General features: G+C 40.6%; 1 long non-coding RNA gene across 1 annotated transcript; it reads right to left on the bottom strand.

Moving 5' to 3' along the window:
* Positions 1-2,880: 2,880 nt before the first annotated feature.
* On the bottom strand, positions 2,881-4,978 carry LOC114617842. Its single transcript, XR_003710886.1, has 3 exons — positions 4,502-4,978; positions 3,594-3,646; positions 2,881-2,988 (listed from the first exon to the last, which is right to left on the bottom strand). It is a non-coding gene; the product is annotated as an uncharacterized LOC114617842 (long non-coding RNA).
* Between the last annotated feature and the right edge of the window lie 2,821 nt (positions 4,979-7,799).

Here is a 7,799-nt window from a genome sequence, read left to right as displayed (position 1 = left end):
TCAGTTTGGTTTATTGAGAAAACAGTCTCACAGTATGGCTTCAAATTCACCACTATCCTCCTGCCTCACTCTCCCACATGTTGCATTCTTAATAAGTTTGCTTTTGAACCTGTGATTTGTCCACCCACTGGATGTGGATGATGAGAGAGGCTCACAGCTTCGCTTTCCACAATCCCACTTCCTGATGCTTCTTCACTTCCCTGAGATGGGTTCCTGGTCCTACCTCAGCTTCCTTCAGCCAACAGCTGCAGCACAGACAGGAAGAGATAGTGTCAGACAGATGCCCAAGGCCACTCAAGATGGAAGCTGTCCTGCCCTGGACCTTCAGGGTCAGGTATAACATCTCACCTCTCTAGCTCCAGGAGACACCCTGGCGTGAAATCTATATTAGGTCCCTCACAGCCCAACAACCTTCTACTGGTTGTGGTTCCATACTTTTGACTTACCCTAGGCCCTGGAACTCTATAGAGCTTTGGTTTGAATGTTTGTGTCCCTCTAAAATTTTTATGTTGAAATCATAAGAAGGGGACTTCAGGCAGTGACTAAGTCCTAATGGAAATGCCCTTGAGAATGAGATTAGTGCTCTTACAAAGGCACATAAACAAGCTTGTGTCCCTTCTGCCATACATGTGTAAGGTGTCCTCTTTAAGCAACAGCAGCCTCCACCAGGCACCGAGTCAACTACATCCTTCATCTTGGACTTCTCAGCCTCCTGAGTGGTGAGCAGTAAATGTCTGTTGTTATGAATGATGTCATCTAAGGAACTTTGCTGTAGTACCCAGAAGAGGGGTATGTAGCCCACCCCCCTCCACTCTGGTAAAATTAAGTAAGCCAAGAAGCCTTCAAAATAGAATGAGCTGAAGGAACTAAGAGAGACTGACAGTGTGATTAGCCCTCTGTCTTTCTGCCAATGGGCCTTACTCGCTCATTGAGACTTGACAACAGGGACCCTGCCCTGGATGGTTATACTCTAGGGCCTGAAGAAAGATGACTAGACTAGAAGATATCTTTCAAAGGGATAGAAGAAAGAACTTACAACTCAGTTTTCTCGGGTAAACATGATGGGAAAAGAGGAAGTCAGGGGCACACAACTAGGATTTTGGGGGAATACACAGTAAACGGAGCTTTCTCAGGCAAGTGTTTAAAGGTTTAATGATCATATAACCTTTGGCTGAGGGAAGTTGTGTGAGATGAACTTTGGTCCAGTTTCCTGAGGAGGGGCCAGCATTGGGAGAAGTCATTCACTCCTAGAGTTCCCCTCTGCTCCATTCTTATTCCAGTGCCCACCAGTTATTGAAGGATACAATGGCCTGCTGCTAACTACTGGCTTCCTTGAACTTCGGTTCTCAGGTCTTCCTTACATCCATCTCTTTGGTATTGAGGAATCCATTCAGGAATTCTTGCTATACAACCCTCAGTTTCTAGGATTTTGTGATAGTCTTTCTGTGGAAGTGAAGCCTTTCCCCTCTCCTCTTGTAGAGGCAGCAGTAGGGTAGGCACTGGAGAACTTTGCAGAAATGGCATTTGCCAAATCCTGCCAAAACCTGATTTGGAGCTGTGCCAAATGTTTATGACTATTTTACCCTATGCCATGTACCTTTCCCTCTGCCTTGGCCAGTTCTGTTGTCACCTTGACATACTTGGAAAGAATGAAGAACCTCAATTAAGGGATTGCTTCTATCACATTTGCCTGTGAGGATATCTGTGGGGTATTTTGCTGATTGTTAATTATTGTAGGAAGGCCCAGTGGGCAGTGCCATGCCTAGGCAGGTAGGCTTTGGCCATATAAAAAGGTAGGTGGTTATGAGTCTGGAAGCAAGCCAGTAAACAGCATTTCTACATGTTTTCTGCCTCAGTTTCTGCCTCCATGTTCCTGTTTCAGTTTTGCCTTGACTTTTTCCTCAGTGATGGACTATCACTTAGCCACGTAAGTCAAATAGACACTTTCCACTCCCATACTGCTTTTGGTCATGGTGTTTATTACAACAGAAAAGCAAACTAGAATTCCTACCTTATCTGTTCTTGTCACCCACAAGGGACAGCGATGTGCCGAGGAGGGTTTTAGTCATGTAAATAATGTGGGAAGTTAATAACTACGTTTTCATTTTGCTTCTATCTTCTGTGTCAAGGATAATGTGTTTCAAACTGGGAGAAACCGAAGCCCTGGGGAGATTTGGAGACATGCAGAGAAGGTTAAGTAGCTTCAAATGAGTGGAAGCCATTGGGTGGCACTCCCCAAATTACCGCTGGAAGCACTGAAGAAGTGATTGAGAAGATCAGTGTCTTCCTTGTACCCTGCAGGATGGAGGAGGTACCAAACAACGGTAATGAACAGTTTTCTAGGGACCATAAAAGAGAACCAGCTGTCTACAGCAAGGTGGACAGTCTTTGGGAGTTTCCAAATAAATATTGATCCAGACTTCAGTGATTGCTTTAAAAGCACACCATGAACAATATACACTTAAAAAAATTATTTTTGCCACTTTGTTTTCTAAACTAATAAAACAAAACAGAAGTATAGTTTTAGTTTGTAGGCTAAAGATTGCAACCTTAAATACCAAAAAGAGGACTTTAAAAATCAGAAATAAGTCAAATATCAATAAATATAAGTAAATAAAGGTGATGAAACATCACCTCTGTATTAGCAAGAACACTAAATGAAGGGCCACCAACTTAATGATACTTTATATTTTAAAATCTAAGTCAATTTATATTCCCTCATAGTCAATATAAGGTAAGAAGCAAGTTACCAAAATGTTTATTACCTCAATTCTGTCACATGAACCAAGACTGAAGAAAAGAAGATGAAAGTAGATCAGAGTTCCAATATTCTAGGCAAGTCTCTATCTGGAGTCTACTGCCCAGGCATGTTCATTTAGACAGGTGTTATCATTTGGATCCTCAGAGTATCCCAAAGTCTCATATGTTGTAGACCTGGTTTCAGCTTAGGCACTATTGGAAAGCAATGAAACCTCTGGAAGGCAGAACCTAATGGAAGGAAATTAGGTTACTGGGGCATGTTGGGATTTGTCTCCTATCTTTCTTTTTGACCCCTACCTACTATGAGTACCCAGAAACTATTCCACATGCTCTTGTCATGATATCCCACCCCAGTGACAATGGTTTGAAACCTCTGAAACCAGGGTCTAAAAGTAAACCTTGTTTCTTTAAGAGCTATTTATATATCAAGTATTTCGTCATAGTGATGGAAATCTGACTAAGATGAGACAGTGACAACTTGAAAATATTGCACAGATCAGGGATGGTTCTCATGGAAACTACCCCCTAAAAGCAAGAGGGAGCATGATGAAGGATAAATCTGAATTTTTAATTGTCGGGGTTGTTTAGGTTGGAATCGTAAGAAAATCCATTTTAACTCACTTAAGAAAAACAGAAAGATTACTATTTTAGTGGCTTACAAAACCAGGAATGCGGAGGAAGAGAGAGGCCAACCAATCAGCTAACTTGAGAGCATCTGGACAGTCTCCCTCTTGCTCTTTGTATGGAGGTTCGCTCTCTGGCACACTCTGGCTTGACTCTGAATCAGAATTGTCCAAGCACTCCATCCACAGAGTTGGAGGGAAGACACTTACCTGGGAGTAATCAAGAAGTGCATTACAACCAGAGGTCACCACAGACTGTGTATCTGGAAAAAGCAAATACATGAAAAGGAAGAGAAGAAACCTTTTTCAAGATACAAAGGAGTGCTTCTTTACTCCCTGAGGTGAAAGGACAGAATCTGACATCTTCCATAAATAGGGGGAGGGTGATTTAAATAAGTACAAGAAAGTAGGCATATTCACAGTCAAAGCTTGCCTTATGCCATAGATTAATAAAGACTTGTTTGTTGTTTGTTATATATCCTTAAATGACCTTTACTGAAGTATAACTATCACCAAATGAATGAATTCAGTAATGCTCCCTTCAAAGAATTTGGACAAATGTATGCATTTTCTGCATCTACCACCAAAAACAAAGTATAGATAATGTGTTATTTAAAGTCATTCAGTTTTTTGAGGGAGGTTTTTGTTTGTAATTTGTAATGGCACGACCACGGCAGTTAAGTACACATCTTAATAGCTGGCATGTTTCAATTTCCGTTGGTTGGGAAAAGCTGGGGGTAGGAGAGCTGGGGTATGTAGCCTGTTTCAACAGTCTGTGACTTTTCAGCCAGCCACATGTAGAGATCCTTCAGGTCTTTGCCAGTGTTTACTACCATTACATCTTAATTCCCTATCATGGGTTTGCTGGCATTTCACCAGTGACTGCTCTATAAGGATCTGTTTGCCTACCAGTCATTGGTGGATCTTGGTAAATGATTATTTTGTTCACAGTGTTGGACAAAATGTCTCTACAAGATCTGTGTTTTACATATGTGCTCTCCCAGTCTGTATCACCCTGTCATATCATCTTAATGGTAGGGTTGTTTTTATTTAAGTTTTCACTTTGATAAGATCTACATATCAATTTTTACTTTATGGTTTTAATTTTTGTGTCTTACCTAAGAAGCCTTTGTCTATCCAAAGTCACAGGTGATTTTTCTCCTGTCTTCTTTTTCAATTTTATCATCTTAGTTTTTATATTTAGGTGTAGGATACATTTTGAGTTAATTTTGGTGAATCATGTTAGATGTCAAAGTTCATGTTTTCCCAGTAGGGGATGAAGTAAGATAACTTGGTTTCTTCATCAAAAAGCAATTGGCCATATAATTTGTTTGTCTATTTCTGGATTCCACATTTGTTTGACAGATCTTAATAAGTGTCCATACACTAATCTTTCACTATCTTGAATATTTTAGTTGTATGAGAGATCTCAGGCTCAGGTTGTACAAGTCTTCCCATGTTGATCTTCTTCCAACACGGTTTTAAAATGTGCCTGTTTGCATATTTCTGTCTCCATTTCATCTTAGGTCAGACAGATGCATTTGTCACATCATCCCTAGTTCCTCAGGTCTCCATCCTAGATCCGGCCACTTTTGAAAGTTTCTTGGACCTAGAGAGATGGCTCAGTGAGTTAAACAGTTATTGCTCAGGCATGAGGCTCTAAGTTCAAACCTCCAGAACTCACGTAAAAAAAAGATAGAATTGTCAATCCCTGTCTGCAGTCCTCATGGTCAGACAGTCATTTGGAAGACAGAAACAGCTGGAGGCCTGGAAGCTTCCAGACCAGTTAGTCTGGCATATGGTGGTGTCTCAGAAGACAGACAAACAATCCAGAAGTGAGGATTGGCACCTGAGGTTGTCCTTGACCACCAACACAAATGTCGTGGCAGACACACACCAGTACTCATATCCACATCACATAGGCCCACATACATACATTCAAAATAAGGAAATAAATGGAGAAGTAAAATAAATTTTAAAAATTATTTAAACACTTCTTACCAGGCAGAGGGAAAAAGAAAAAGGAAAAAGAAAAAAAGTTTCTTACCATGTCTTTTTGTCATGGGCTACCATTACATTTTTAAACCTTGCATCAGACTTTATAGGCATGTGATGCACAAGCACTTTAAATGGGGGAGGGGATAGAACGCTCTGGCTTTCTTTTGTTCATCAATCCAAATTCCAATGAGCATGCTTGTCTTAATGGAAGCTAGTAAGATTTGGAAAATTCAATCTTTGCTAAAGATGCTTTAAATGTTATTAGAGAGTCAGAGACATACATCTGTGTGAGTCACATGGTCACTTATGCTAGGACTGCCTGAACTTCTGATTACCTTTGGTTTTATTGAACCCCACGTATATGACAGTTGTCAAAGCCTGGGGACAGGAACTGATCTTCAAGATTACATCTCAGGAAATTTAGAAGTTATCACCTACCTCCCCCAGCAACCTAGCACAGAACTGCCAGTACCTGTCAACACTCACTTCACTAAATTAACAGGTCATATGGTAATAAAATTGTGCAGTGGGTAATGTGAGGGAACACACATACTCTCTACGGATGCAGTCTGCAAGGAGAAGCAGGCACATGTACCCACATCCCTAATCTTATTAAAAGTTCTACAACTGGAGATGGTACAGCGGGTAAAGCTGTCCATGTGCAGGCCTAGAGTGCAATCCCTGGAGTTCCTGTAAAATCTGAGAGACTCACTTCCACTAAGTGGTCCCCTGATTTTCACAAACATGCTATAACACAGACACATCTCACATAGATAATCATTTTTTTTAAAAAAAGAAAAAGAAAAAAAGCAAAGTTCTAGATCTAGGGTTTCAGGGGAAACAAGGGCACTGGGAGGAGGCTTGCTCTGGAACAGAGATGACAATGCACACAGGTGCTCACTGAATTCAAGCCACTTGCCAGTGTCTAACTCCCTAGACTTACATTTCATTCTTAGTAAGAGGAATTATTTGGTTTCTAAACTAGGTCACCGGTTCTTTAGAATACAAGTATGTAAAAAAAAAAAGAAGAAACTGGCAAACTATTTTATTTAATTTCTAAATTTGCACACTGATTGTATTTAGTTTCTCTTCTGGGAACATAAGGAAAAAGTAACAAAGCTCTCTTCCCTCTGGTGAAATAAAAACTGGATTGGTAACTTGGCTTCTTGGTTTGTTTTTAGAGGGGTGGGGGAGGAGGACACACAAGCAGAAATCCACTGCCAATGCCAAGAACACAAAGGAGAGGAGACAGTCAGTAGGCCTACTGAGACAAACCTCAGATTCCCCTGGAACTTGGCATTTCCTCTAGATCCTCCAAAAACTGTGAAGGCTGAACGAAAAACTGGCTCTCAGAGTCACACATTTGACTCGGAGAACAAAACTAAATGTAATACCAATGACATGGCTTGCAACTTCAACTGCTCAAATGTCCTCTTGACTACGTGTTACTAACAGTGATCAATATTAGATTATGAAGTACTTCCTACAAAAGCCCTTTTAACCTCCAAGAAGTGTTTTCTTTACAGCAAAGTATGTTCCTGGAAAGAGAAGACCTGTTTTGTTAAACAAGCTTCTCTAGGGAAGTTCTTGAGAAAGAATGCAGCTAAAATATAGCACCTGTTTGCATATTTTGATGCATTAACTCTCCCACAAAGGTCAGAAAGGTCAGCGTTTACATTTTCTGGAGCCTGATTTCCTATTTTATAGGCATATTTATTGGTCAAATGGAACAACTTTCCCTATGCTAAGGAGAAAGCTCAGAGCAAGTGTAAAGACATGAGTTCAAGTCCCCATTACCCATGCAAAAAGTTGTCATAATCATGAATACTTGTAACCCCATCACAAGGTGTGAGTCAGGGGTGGATAGGAGTGAGAGTGGGAGACTTAAGGAGTCCTAGTGCTTGGTCCTCATCAGCCTAGATCCAAGTTCATCGAGAGACTCTGTCTCAAGGGAATAGGCAGTGAATTTATAAAGCAGGATAGCCACCATTCAATTCATCCACAGCAGAAGACAGAGAGATTACATAGCTATGAAGTTAACTACAATGGCTTCAACCACAGTACATAATTACACTATTACTGTTCTTAGAATTCAATTTGTTAACAGCAAAAACAATGATAAAAATCACTGTGATTACAACTAAATGAAAAGAGACAGACAGACAGACAGACAGACAGACAGACAAGTTGCCTGAACACAAAACAAACTGAATCAGTTGGGTCTTTGGTTTAGTGAAAATGTTGGTCTCTCTGAATGCAAAGATAATGTGCATAGCTCAAAGCACTAGGGGACATGTTTGTCCTGCAATGAAATGGAAATGTGAAGCCTGAAATAATACAGCCTCCATTGCAGGCCAAGCTTCCTATCACCACATCATCAAGTCACTTCAAAGTCTGTGATTAGACTCTAAGCCTTTG

This window comes from Grammomys surdaster, unplaced genomic scaffold, assembly GCF_004785775.1.
Source record: "Grammomys surdaster isolate TR1022 unplaced genomic scaffold, NIH_TR_1.0 139, whole genome shotgun sequence".
In the NCBI taxonomy this organism is placed as follows: domain Eukaryota; kingdom Metazoa; phylum Chordata; class Mammalia; order Rodentia; family Muridae; genus Grammomys; species Grammomys surdaster.
The sequence above is the reverse complement of the archived record's forward strand: the minus strand, read 5'-3'. Positions and strand labels throughout refer to the sequence as shown.